The following is a 14,361-nucleotide window of genomic DNA, read 5'->3' as shown; positions in this document are numbered from 1 at the left end:
CACCTCCAACTCATCCTTCCAGTATTTTATCAGTTTAATTGTAATTTCCAGAGAAGCTTTTCCCCTTCTTTCAGTCTAATCTGGGTGTCCCTTTAATTTTTAGTCATTGAACCCCATGTTTTTCCTTCCTTGCACTTATCACAATTTCTAAATCTGCTGTTTGTCTCCCTCTCTAAATTGTAAAAACCATAAAGTCAGGAACTGGGTCTATTTTGTTCTCTGCTAAATCCTCTGCCTTATCAAAGTAGCTGATACATAGTAGAAACTCGTGAATATTTGGTGAAAAGATGAATGACTAAACACTCAAGAATAACTCAATTATTTTAAGGTTTGTAATGGATCAGACTGGTTTTATATGTATAAAGCAGAATGCACTGATTCATGAAAAGGTATCTGCCTCTATTCTCTCAAAATGGAATTTATTTAAATTTATTAACTTTAATTTTTTAAAAAATCAAAGTTATTATATCACACTTGATAGTGCCAGAGAGAGAATGAAAAAAGTATTAAGAAATACAAGTATAGATAGAGATTAACATATTATATATACCCCAAATGTTGGAGAATTAACTTTAAATGTGTTTTACTTCCTGAAAAGTATTTAATGAATGACCACTTTCTCTGCTTATTCCAAGTTCAGTTTCTTTTAAAACAATGAAAAGTATGAAAGATCTGGCCTTAATCATTTTCCCCCAATCTTACTGTTCCCTGATTAAACCTGGTCCTGGAGATGATAAAATGTCTACAGAGTAAGTGAAAAGGGATTCCTAGCTTACATGTAAGGGCAGATGTAGTAACCTACCCTGAACAAAGAATATATGTGTATGTATACACACAACAGGTTGTGACATCAGACTGGTTTTATATACCTAAAGCAGAATGTACTGATTCATCAAAAGTTATCTGCCTAGGAAATACATGACAGTAAAGAAATTAGAAGTTCTGGCCAAGCATACGCTGACTGACAGACCTCATGATTCAGCTGTGTGCTGATGGAATATCCCTGACAAAATTGCCTGACAAAAATTTTTCTGCTACTTCCGTGTCAATGAACCACTCATATAGAGTACAGTAAATAGGATAATCATGAAATTCAGCTAATTCAAGAAAAATCATAAATGTGTGTATACACACACACACACACCTACACATATAAATACATTTATATGCCAATGCTACCAAAGCAAAAGGAATTGTCCTCAGCATCTTGAATTACATGTAAATTCTTCCTGTAATGTTCCCTGTATGGACACAGCCACTATAACATAACTCTCTCATGAAAATTCTTCTTGAAGAAAAAACTAAATCAACACTTAGAGCTAATTTCATTGCAATTTTCACAGCTTTCTAAGTAATAGGCTAGCTCTCAATCAACTCTCTTACCTAACTTCCTCAAATCTTTTGTGGAAATGAGGCAGAGTAGAAATATTTAATAAATAAAATAACCTGCTAACTTTATCTTGCTTTATGAATGTTATAAATGGGGTCTCCACTAAAATGCATAAATCATTCTCCCTTGTGAGTCCAAACTAGGCTTTTGTTCACCAGATGGAAGTAAAAAGTGACAGTACATGCATGTGCTCCAAATCCTGCTGTCAAGACTTTCATAAAATGATCCCTCTCTAAATATCCCACCATAGTCCAGATGTGTTGGGCCTGATCTTAAAAAAATAAAATAAAACAGCTACAGGTACAGGCTGGAATCTGTTCTAGCTTCTTCCTGAAGGTTGCTTGAAATTTCTTAATGATGGTTAAAATAAAAGGCAGTACAGAGCACAGAGCTAGAGAACATCATCAGGACCTGCCCTATCCTGGAAAATGACAGGTTATTCTAAGCCTCAATCACTGTGCTCTGGAAACTAGGTTAAAGAAAAAGCACCTCTGTTAGGTTAGAGGATATCTCCTGGCCAGCAGAGGGCAAGATCAAGAAAACCAGATAGATTTCCCTTTACACTAATCATTAACAAAAGTACTTTCACATACATTCTGCTTTGGTCTGAAAGTTTGTGTCCCCCCAAAATTCATATGTTGTAAACCTAACCCCCAAGGTGATGGTATTAGGAGGTATGGCCTTTGAGAACCTCCACCGTTATGAACAGGATTTAGTGCCCTTATAAAAGATGGCCAAAAGAGTTCCCTCACCCCTTCCCCGACGCGAGGATACGAGGAGAGGTCTGCAACTGGAAGAGGGCTCTCACCTGACCTTGCTGCACTCTGATCTTGGACTTCCAGCCTCCTAACGTTAGGAAATAAAGTTCTGTTGTTTATAAGCCACCTAGTCTGTGGTATTTTGTAATAGCAGGCCGAACAGACTAAGACACCTTCTTTTATCTAATTCTTATTGCAACTCGGTAATATAGGTATTGCTGTTCCCATTTTGCAGATGAGGAAAATAAGACCTTGAAAACTTAAATGACTCACCCAGCGTTATCACTGCTGCTAACTGACAGAGTCAGCTTTTGCATCTAGCTCTTTATACACCAAATTTAGTGCTTTTCCCACAATACCACCAGCAAGTTCTATCTACCAAGCTTAAGCTCCTAAGGGACTTTTGAATCTTGCCTTTGCTCACACAGATCACATTTCTCAGGCCAGATCAAGTTCAAGCACCTCTATTAAGAAAGACCATATAGCAGTGTGCGTGTGAGTGGTGGACATCATGGAGCCTAATAACTAATTGAACTGTCCTTTGCAGCATCTCCAGCCCTGAGACATGCTGCCAGAATGGGCGTATGGCCTTGAATGAATGAATGTTATCTCCTGAGCCCCTTCAGGCAGATGCAGTTTTTGCTTCATTTTGTCGAATTCTCTTTTATTCTTTGACTCTCACAGCCCTGTTTTCTTTTGGCTCTTTTCTTTATGAAAATCTAACCTGCTGTCTTAAGAGACAGCTCAATTAAAACAAAATAAAACTAAAATCCACATTTTAGATAATAGTAATGTCATACTCTTTATTTAAATCTGTCCTTTGGGGGTCAGATGCAATCTCATATCTTTCACAAAACTTTTTCTATAACTCTGATCTTCCAAGGATTAAGGAGAAGCAGCTGTTCTCTGCCTGAAGAGTATAAACTTTGGTGTCAATTGAGCATAACACTGTTGCATAAGAGAAAGGATTCTTTCCCCATTACACCTTCTAACTTACCTTGTACTATATACCATTATGTTTATATTGTTAAGGAAATTATCTAAAGCTTAAAAATAAAGAAAAAAGAATGTTCTTTCAATGCCATAATGAAGCACTGTCTAGCAGGTCCTCCAAGGATTATTTGACTCCCTGGCGGGGTGTAGCATTGTTTGACTGCTGGTCAAGGGGACAAACACTGTGAAGTTTCATGTTATTTTGCAGATTTTTATCTAGTGGAACTCCATATAACTTCTGTCTAGGACAAGAGGTAAACCCAAGGATTATAGGTACACTCTCTAGGACATTAACCAGTTTTGGATATAACCTGCCAATCTTATTCCAACATTCTTTCTTCAATGCCTTAAGTACTCAGTTCTTCAAATGCTCTTTGAATTGGTTTTATTATCCTGCTGACTCTCTGATTAATCAGTTAAATCTTGACACATGTCCAGTCTATATTTGTGTGAAAATTGTTTTTGAAATTTTTTGAAAATTATATGAGCACTTACTATGTACTGTGTGCTTTCTCATGAATGCTTAATTCCCAAACAACCATATGAAGTAATATTACTATTCTCACCTTAGAAATGAAGAAATACAGGCTCACAGAGTTGAAGGGATTTTCCTGAATTTACACAGCCAGAAAATGGCAGAGATGGGCTTTAAACTCAAATCTTTGATCCAGAGCCTGAGTCATGGTCACAAAGACCCTCTTGCTGGAGCTTTAAAACATCCTAGTCCGCTCTGAGACAGGGCCAAAGAGTAGCAGAAGAGGAGTGCATATCCATGAGCAAGGTGCTATTTGTTACTATGGGTTCATATAACAGATTGATTAAATACTATTCATTCATATAATTATTCAATAAATATTTATTTATTGAGCACCTAATATATGTCAAGTCTTCTGTTTGTTGATTAGAGGAGGGCAGCTAAAAAGATAAATCAGGAATAGATTCTATTCTTAAGGAACTTATAGTCATGAATAAAAAATAATTTTAAAAAATAAAATAGATGCACAAAACATTAATGGTAGTCTGAGTTTATTCATTTGATGAGTATTTATTAAATGCCTAGTGTGTGTTAGACACTGTGCTGGATACATGTAGGTGCAGCAATGAATAAGACGGTATGATCTTTATCTTCATGGCGTTTAGAAAAAAATACAAACATTAAACAAGTAATTATAAAACTGATGAGTGTTTTAAAGAATACTTATAGTATGTTTTGCAAGCACCCACCCAAGGAATTCTATCTATAGATGTTTCCTTTCTACTCTTCTGAATTTTCAAAAATGTCAAAAATGCTGTGAATACTAGTTTTATAATTAGATAAATATAAATATCATTTTTTTAAAAATACAAGATTAAAAGGGACACGTGAGGGGCCGGCGCAAGTGGTTAAGTGCACGCGCTCTGCTGCAGCAGCCCGGGGTTCGCCCGTTCGGATTCTGGGCGCTCACTGATGCACTTGTCAAGCCATGCTGTGGCAGGTGTCCCATATAAAGTGGAGGAAGATGGGCATGGATGTTAGCCCAGGGCCAGTCTTCCTCAGCAAAAAGAGGAGGATTGGCAGATGTTAGCTCAGGGCCAATCCTCCTCACAAAAAAAAAGGGAGCATGTGTCATAAGAGATATAGCTAAGTAAATATGAGAATTCAGAGGAAGGAAGAAATGCTTCCAGTAGGGTGATAAGAGGTGACTCTATGACCTAGTGGCATTTGAAATGAGGAATGATATCAGAACTGTGCTATATGTCTCTTTTAGCATGACAGACATCAATTATATGCACTGCCAATGCAAACCAGTTTCCTAACTGGGAGAAAAGATGAAAAGGGATTAAAGATAGCCTTGCCATCCCAACACATATTCTCCTCTATCTTTTGACTTTCATGAAAGAATGAAGTGCTCCAAGATAGAATGGCTGACCTCAAATCCATTCCTAGTCCTTGCCATCTTCTACTTGCTTTCCAATTTCCCTTGCAGTTTGAGCTAGCCATGTGACATAATTCTATCCATTAAGGATGGAACTAAAAGTCTTTGGGAGTGGGGATAAATTCTAAGGAACTTTCTCTTTCCTGTTAAAAGGAACAGAGGATACCGCTCCTTCTTCTTTCTTTCTGTCTTGAAAAGAGATACAGTATCTGGAACTAGACAGGAGCCTAAAACTGGGAAGCCATCTTAATAGCATGAGAAGGAGGTCAAGAGCATTAGGAGATGGTGACACTAATATATCTGAGCCACTAAACCACTGTCAGCTATTGCTTACCTCCATACATCTTATAGTGTGAAAAAAACTAGTGCTTATTTGTTTAAGTCTCTATAAATTATTTCCTGTACCTATAGATAGAAGCCTTCCCACAAGATACAGTGAATTTTCCAGGAAAGAGACCAGAAAGAAAATCATTCTGAGAGGGAAGAAGGAATCAATGTGAATATTAAGGAGCTGGTGAGTGGAAAAATGTAACACATAAGAGATGTATGAGACACTTTGTGCCATGAGAGCTATACAACTGGTATGAGACTCTGCCTCATTAGGGTAAATCCAGACCTACCGATATAGCTGCAGAAAACAACACTAGCTAATGGAAGATACCTAGGCATTAGCAAAGGGACGATTTCTGCTTACCTAATCAGACTCTTTTCCTTCTCCCTAGAGCAATACTACTATTTCTTGATTTATCACATTCAGATCTTTTCCATTGGCTTTCTGTTTTGGCAGATGAAGACACCACTATTTAATAACTCTCCTCAACTTTTCCCCATCCTCCCCAAATATTTATTTTACAAGTTTTAGATAATTATTACAGTTGACATTATTATGACTTTGGTAATTATAATGGTAATGATACCATTAAATGAAATGGTATCCACTTCAGAGCTAAGTGGTATACAATGATTGCACAGTCCCTTTTGTATAATTAAGTTTCTTTGCAGTGCTCCAATATGGACTGGCTACTCTCTAGGCCTGATGCAGTCATCCTGGGACTTCCTTATACAGCTCTCCTATGGTGGATATACTATTCCCAGAGTACTGTAGCTTTCTTTTACTTGGTCTACTCCTTGTTTTGCTGCATAACCTCATAGCTTCCTATGAGGTTGTGAATTTCTACCTTGCATTTCTGAAAATTTTATTTATTCTATTCCTGCACTTCACTAATACATGGTCCAGGTACAGAATTTTGAGTAAGAAATTATTTTGCCTCAGAATTCTGAAGACCGTATTCCATTGTCTTTTATTATCCATTGCTGCATTTGAGAAGTCTGATGTCAGCCCAACTCTCATTCTTATGTATGTAACTTCTTTCCTTCTTTCTGAAATGTTCCGGGGATTTAAAAAAATCCCTGATATTGACAATTTCAGGATCACATATGTTGGTGTGGGTATTTTTCACTTACTCTGGTAGCCATTCCACGTGCCCCTTTAATCTATAGCAGCGATTCTCAAACTGTGGTCCCTGGGTCAGCAGCATCAGCATCACCTGAGACCTTGTTAGAAATGAAAATTATTGAGCCCCCCCCCTTAGGCCTAATGAGTCAGAAACTCTCCCTTTGATGGTATATGTGAACTTGTGACTTACATTGGTCAAGAAAATATGAGTACCCAGTATGTCACCTCCTTGAAAAAGCTTTAAAAGCCAGTCACTAATTTGTCTTCTTCTCCCCCGTCAAAGTAATTCTAGAAGCTTATGTCAGAACAGGGCCTTCATCAGTCTGGGTGCCTGAGTGGCTTTGATAAGTAGAGTCCATGTTGACTTGTCTCACACATAAAGCATGAACTGAGAAATAGACTATTACATGTTATTCTACAGGCATTTTTGGATTGTTTGTTACTACAGCATAACTGAGCTTACCCCAACTGATGCAGTGGGGGAAGGATGGACTGTTCAATAAATTATTCTTAGTCAAGTGAGTATTTATATAGAAAAAAAAAAAAATGGGATCCTTACCCCAGAGCATACACAAAAATCAATTCCATATGAATAAAAAACTTAAGTTAAAAGCTTTAAAACTCTTAAAGAAAACATAAGATGATGACATATTTATGACCTCAGTCTTGGAACTATATCTTAAACCAAGCGCAAAATGTCTTAGCCATAAAAGGAAACACTGGTAAATTTGACTTTAAAATTCCTGTTGTAGATACACCAAAATCCTGATGCATAAAGGAGAAAAATAATAAATTGGATTTCATCAAAGTTAAAAATTCCTACTTTATGAAAGAGACTAAAAAGACAAGCCATAGACTGGCAGAAAATATTTGCAAATCACATACCTGATAAAGGACTTGTATCTACAGCACATAAATAACTCTCAAATTATAAGAAAACAACACAACCCAATTTTTTTTAATGGGCAAAAAATTTGAACAGATACCCCACCAAAGAAGATCTATAGATTGCAAATAAGCACATGAAAAAATGCTCAGCATCATCACTTGTTATTATTACTATTATTATTAGTTATTGCAAATTAAAATCAAATTGAGATGCCATTACACACCTATTACAATAGGTAAAATTAAAAATTCTGATCATACTAAGTGCTGACAAGAATGTGAAACAACTGGAACTCTGATACACTACTGATGGGAATGTAAAATGGTATAACCACTTTGACAGTTTGTCAGTCTTATAAAGTTAAACACACCTACCATGTGATCCAGTCATTCCACTCCTAAATATCCACCCAAGAAAAATGGAAGCATATGTCCACACAAAGACATGTACATGAATGTTAACAGCAGCTTTATTTGTAACTGGCAAAAACCAGAAACAATACAAATGCATCGATATGTGAATGAAGAACATTGCTACAATGGAATACTACTCAGTAACAAAAAGAGACAAATTATTAATGCATACAACAACATGGATGAATCTCGAATATGCTGAAAGAAAGAACCTAGAAACCTAGAAACCTAGCCCCCAAAACCTAAGAGTATATACTCTATTACTTCATTTATATAAAACTCTATAAAGTGCAAACTAATCTATAATGGCAGAAAACAGATTTGTGGTTTCCTGCAGGTAGAAGAAGGTACATGAAGGGACAGGAGGGAGAATTACAAAGGGACATGAGGAAAGTTTTGGAGGTGATTATCTTGATTGTAGTGATGTTTCACAGGAGTATATGTCAAAACGTATCTAACTGTATACTTTAAGTATGGATTGTTTTCTTACATGTCAATTATACCTCAATGCAGATAAAATAAAAGTTAAATTCAGCTAAAGAAACCACAAAGAGTCGCTCCTTGCTTGCATGTTCCTTAGTAGTGGTATCTAGCTCTTCTTTCTCTACCTGCAGAGCCATATGTGACCTTCCTGCTCCCTGACCCGTGGTACTCCTGATTGCTCACCTCCTTTGGACAGTGTCCTCCTGATCAACTGCTACAGGGTATGTACTAAGGTTAATGAGGAGTCTCAGTTGTCGGAGGAGTGAAGCCTAAGGTCCTTACCAATGCTCTCCTGGATAATATCCCCAAGAGGTAAACCTTCTCATGCCAAACACGCACTATCCAATAGTTAGCTCAGGATATGTCTGACTTGATGCTCCTGGAGATTTCAGGCCTCAATGAGTAACTGAAACCAGAAAAAACTGAAGATCCAAGATAGAATGCTTGGGTGGCATGGTGCCAAGTGCCCCTTTGCCAAGGCATTTCTGAGCAGGTAGAAGAGGAAGACACCTGTAAACCAAAAGAATGCTTACATTTTAGTGTCCATATGATGAGGCAAAACTATGACGTGAAACAGACCATAAACCTCAAAAAGTTGTAAAATATTGGCCCCAGGTACCAAAGCCAATGTTGCTAAAGCCGAGACAGAGAAGATTAGGGCAATCTTGAAAACAATGAGTGACTCCTCAGTTCTGCCGTCAAGGGTAGTGGCCCACCTACCCTGCTCCCTGTCCCTGCCTCCAGTATATGTTATTAACAGACTTGGAGAGAGGGTGTCAGAAGAAAGATCTACATGAACTCTACAGAAAATTTCATTTGGAGAGGAAAGAAAACAAAACTGACCTTCAAAATCATGGTGGCTGAGAAAGTAAAGCAACCTTTCTTCAATGAAAAATTGAGAATTAACTACAACACATTTTAGGAAGTTTTTTCATTCTATAACTGGTGATGAAAATAAATTATCTAGTTCTGCCCTCCTCTCCAAAAAAAATATAAAGAAAGGGAAAATACAAGCAGCAATACAAAGGAGAAGATATTTGCAATAGCTATGACAACAAAGGATTAAAAATTAGTATATATCTAAAATAGAATCTTTCAACAATAAAAAGACAAAAAAACCAATATAGAAATGGGCAAAATATATAAACACACATCTCATAAAAGAGGAACTATAAATGGCAAATAAGCATGTAATAAAAAGCTTAATCTCGGGGCCGGCCTGGTGGCACAAGCGGTTAAGAGCGTGTGTTTCGCTGCGGCGGCCCGGGTTCGGATCCCAGGCGTGCACCAATGCACTGCTTGTCAAGCCATGCTGTGGTGGCGTCCCATATAAAGTGGAGGAAGATGGGCATGTGTGTTAGCCCAGGGCCAGTTTTCCTCAGCAAAAAGAGGAGGTTTGGCAGATGTTAGCTCAGGGCCGATCTTCCTCACACAAAACTAAACAAAACAAAACAAAAAAGCTTAATCTCATTAGTAATCTTGCAAATCAAATTAAGAAAAAAATGTCTTTTACATCTATTAGATTGGCAACAAAAATACAAAACCCAAAAAACAAGAAGTCTGACAATATCGTGTAGGTAAAGACATGAAACAATGGGAACTTCTGTTTGTTACTAGCTGGAGTATATTGGTTCAATCACTGTGGAAAACAAGTTGGAATTTTCTCATCAAGTTGAACATGGGCAATTCCCCTCCTAAGTACATACACTAGAGAACCCCTTGCATCTATGTACCAGCAGATGTGTGTGAAAGAGTTCATAGCAGCATTGACTGCAGTAGCAAAAAAACCAAGCAACAACCCAGCAGGAGAATGTAATAATATATTCCTACAATGGAATAGTACATAACAGTGAAAATGAATGAACTATATCCTCAACAACAGATTCATTTTAGAAACCCAATTTTACATTTTAGGATACTAACAAGTCAAAAAAAGACTTAGAATGACATCACCTTATAAAGCTGAAAAGTTATGCAAAACTAAAAAATATATGTAATAAAACAATTTTTTTTAAGCAGAGGGAAGATGATCCAGGATGCTCGTTATCTCGGGGGGTGGGAGAGGGACAAGAGAAGGAAAGAGCGAAGTTTGATTCCATAGCATTGGTAGTGTCTGATTCTTAAGTAGGGTAGAGTGTTCATGGATGATCATTTTATGATTATGTTTCATAATTTATATAAATTTTATATTGCATATATTCTTTTATATGTGGCAAATATAAAAATAAAGTAGAGTAGATAGAACACAATGGGGTGATGAGGGAAATTGATATTTTATATAGGATGGTCACAGAAGGCCTCACGGAGAAGGTAACATTTTAGTAGAGACCTCAAGGAAATGAGGGAGCAGGCCATGCAGGTATTTGAGGGAAGAGCATTGTCATGAACATGGGTATACAAATATCTGCTCAAGTCCCTGCTTTCTGTAATATATATTTTTACTTTATTTAAAGTTTCTGGGCCGGCCCTGTGGCTTGGCGGTTGGGTGCGCGCGCTCCGCTGCTGGTAGCCCGGGTTTGGATCCCGGGCGCGCACCGACGCACCGCTTGTCCGGCCATGCTGAGGCCGCGTCCCATATACAGCAACTAGAAGGATGTGCAACTATGACATACAACTATCTACTGGGGCTTTGGGGGAAAAATAAACAAATAAAATTATTAAAGTTTCTTTGATGAAAAGAGATATTAATTTTATATAGTCTGCTAAAAATCATTCCCTATACCAAGATCAAGAAGGTATTCACCTATGTTTTATTTATGCAGCAATATGAAGTAATGCAATACTCATTTTAAATCCCAGAATATTATATACAATATAGTATCTTTTTTATAAAGTTAAAAGCAATTAAAATTACAGTATTCTTTTAAAGGAATACATATATATGATAAAACAATATTTTAAAATATTAAAGAAATGATTTAAAATAAGATTCAGGAGAGTGGAGGCAGGGAGATGGGTTGGGGTAGGAGGACATAAAAAGATATATGTTAAAAGGATTGGAAAAGAAGAAATAGAAATGTCATTATTCACAGATGGCATGACCTTGTATGTAAGATAATCAGAAAAAAAATGAAAAAATTATTAGAATTAATTAGAGTTTTCAAGGTTAGTGGATACAAAAATCTATAAACAAATAACAATTAGGTTTCTATATACTAACGACAAAGTTAGAAAATAGTATTTTAAAAAATACATCACTTGTAACAGTACAAAAATATGACATACATAGGAAGATGTGTCTTTATATAAAAAATTATAAACTTTAGTGAAAGACAATAAAGAGGATCTAAATAAATGGAAAGACACCCTGTGTTCATAGATTGGAAAAAATCATTATTTTAAAGATGTCAATTCTCTCCCAATTAATTTATAGACTAGAAGCAATCCCAGTGAAAATCCTATGCACATTGTGTGTGTGTGTGCATGCAGGACTAGAATAGCATATTCAATAGTATATGGAAATTCATAAGGCCAAGAACAGCCAAGAACTATGAGATATGAAAATGTATTATAAAGCTGTAGTAATTAAGACCGTATAGGATTACTCCTTAAAGAGTTAATTAAATGTTAAGAGATGGCAGCATAAAATACAAACTATTAAACTTATATCTGGTTTCTATATGCTCCTTAATATATTTTGATTTTTCATATGGCATTAGGCTATGTTTCTGTTTACTAATGATTAAACAAAGAAGACAAAAAGTATGATGGATGTCAACTTGAAAGGGAGCTATGCTATGGAACTCTGTCCCTGTGCTTTTTATATTTAATATTCTTAATAAATAACATGAAATGATAAAAGACTTGGGTTTCAAAATTATCTCAACAATTATTTTCATTAAATTTGCATATACTACACATTTTATAAAACACATTTCATAGGCCTTATCATATTTAAATGTCATAACAAACCTATGAAATAGAGAGAAAATGTAATTTTGGGTGGAATAAGTTGGAACCCATTATTGCCTGAAGCCAATAGGATGTAATGGCCTGAATTAGGTTTAAAAAATGAATTATGCAAATACGAATGGAAGGGGTTTAGTTTAACGGCAGTTTTTAAATGGAGTTGAAAAGGAATCTTATCATGAGAAGAGATAATACTAAACATAATTAATGAAAGTGTTTTATTTAGTCTGTTTAATAGTAGCAAAATATGCATTTCAATGGGAATGATGGCAAGCTGTACTCTGCATTGGTCAGATAATACTAGGACTGTTGTGTTCACTTCTAGGTACCATGTTTTGAAGGACATTAATAAACTAGAGAACATCTGCAGGAGAAAGACCAAGATGACTAAAAAACTAAAACTGTCATGACAGGGATGGTTGAAATTAGCCTGGAACGTGAAAGTTTTCATCAAATATTTTAAAAGGTATCATATAAAAAGAGAAAAAGAATTATTTAATGTTGGCTCAAAGAATAGATATATGGCCAACAGAGGAAAATTATAAAAATGCATATTTCAACTCAGTAAAGGAAGAACTTTCCTAATAATCCAAAGTGTTCAACTTAACCTCAAGGTTCGGTATTGTGCAGATTAAATATCCAGATAAGTGCCTGATTTTCATTCTTATTTATTGAGGCATAACCTGCATAGAATGAAGTGCACTGATCTTAGATATACAAATCAATTAATGTATGTGAACCACCATTCAAATCAAGATAGAGTACATTGTCCACAACCCCAGAGATAAGGGCTGTGCTCTCATGGACTTTACAATCTAGAGGAGAAGATAAACATTAGAAAAGTACAATACAGTAAGACAATGGGGAAGTTCTGAAGGTTGTATGACAGCATCTAATGGGAATTAACCTGATTTAGGAGAAGGTAAAGTATCTCAAGGATGAGACATTTAAACAGAGGCTTCAGAGATGAGGAGAAGGCAACGTGGCAAAGGATGAGTTTGTTTTGGAGTATTGTGCAAGATGGGTACAGCATGTGCAAAGTTCCACCCTTCAAAAGATAAGATAGTATGGAATGTTCAAGAAACAGAAAGAACTATGAAGGAAACAAAGAATGAAAATTCAGATAAATAAGCACCAAGAAACTGCATTTTCTTTTAGCTGACCCTAAATAGCTTCTATCATCTTCATATAATATTGATGAGAAATAAACTAATTGACTTGAACAAACAAACAAAAGAATATGGTAATTTTCCTCCCCATGTCTGAGTTTCCCAGAACCTTCTGTTTAGGCCAAAGGTTCCCTTTTCCAACTCTGTTCTCTCAACTTCTGTCCAGTCTCCCTATGTTTCACTTCTTACATCTTGTGGTATCTGGTCTTTCTAGCTGCTTGTTACATAAATATTTTTCTTGGTATTCTGTACATTTTAAGGAAAAAGACTTGTACTTCCTCAAGAATGAGAAAGAAGATGAAAGAAGAAACTGATACTTCATTAGGGAACATATTTATAGAATAAAAATTACTAATTTATATCATGTGTCCCAGTCTAGAAAAGCAGTCTCATCAAAAGGCTATAAATTAATAATAAAAGAAAAAACGTTAAGAAAAATACTATAATTACTATAAATTAAAACTTCAGAAGTTTTTGGGTAGTCTTTTCAATTACAACAGTCCCGCTTATCTGCAATTTCACTTTCTGCAGTTTCAGTTACCCCCAGTCAACCGTGGTCTGAAAACATGAAATGGAAAATTCCAGAAATAAACAATTCATAAGTTATAAATTCCGTGCTGTTCTGAGTAGTGTGATGAAATCTTGCACCATCCCACTCCATCCCTCCTGGGACATGAATCATCCCTTTGTCCAGCATATCCACGCTGTATACACTACCTGCCCATTAGTCACTTAGTAGCCTTCTCGCATATCAGATCGACTGTCACACTATTGCAGTGCTTGTTTTCAAGTAACACTTATTTTACTTAATAATGGCCACAAAGTGCAAGAGTCATGACGCTGGCAATTCAGATATGCCAGAGAAGCCATAAAGTGCTTCGTTTCAGTGAAAAAGTGAAAGTTCTCAACTTAATAAGTAAAGAAAAAATTGTACGCTGAGGTTGCTAAGATCTATGGTAAGAACGAATCTTCTCTGTGTGAAATT

The sequence above is a fragment of the Ceratotherium simum genome, chromosome 2, assembly GCF_057802395.1.
Source record: "Ceratotherium simum simum isolate JZ-2026a chromosome 2, ASM5780239v1, whole genome shotgun sequence".
Taxonomy (NCBI): Eukaryota; Metazoa; Chordata; class Mammalia; order Perissodactyla; family Rhinocerotidae; genus Ceratotherium; species Ceratotherium simum.
This window is presented reverse-complemented; position numbering follows the sequence as displayed.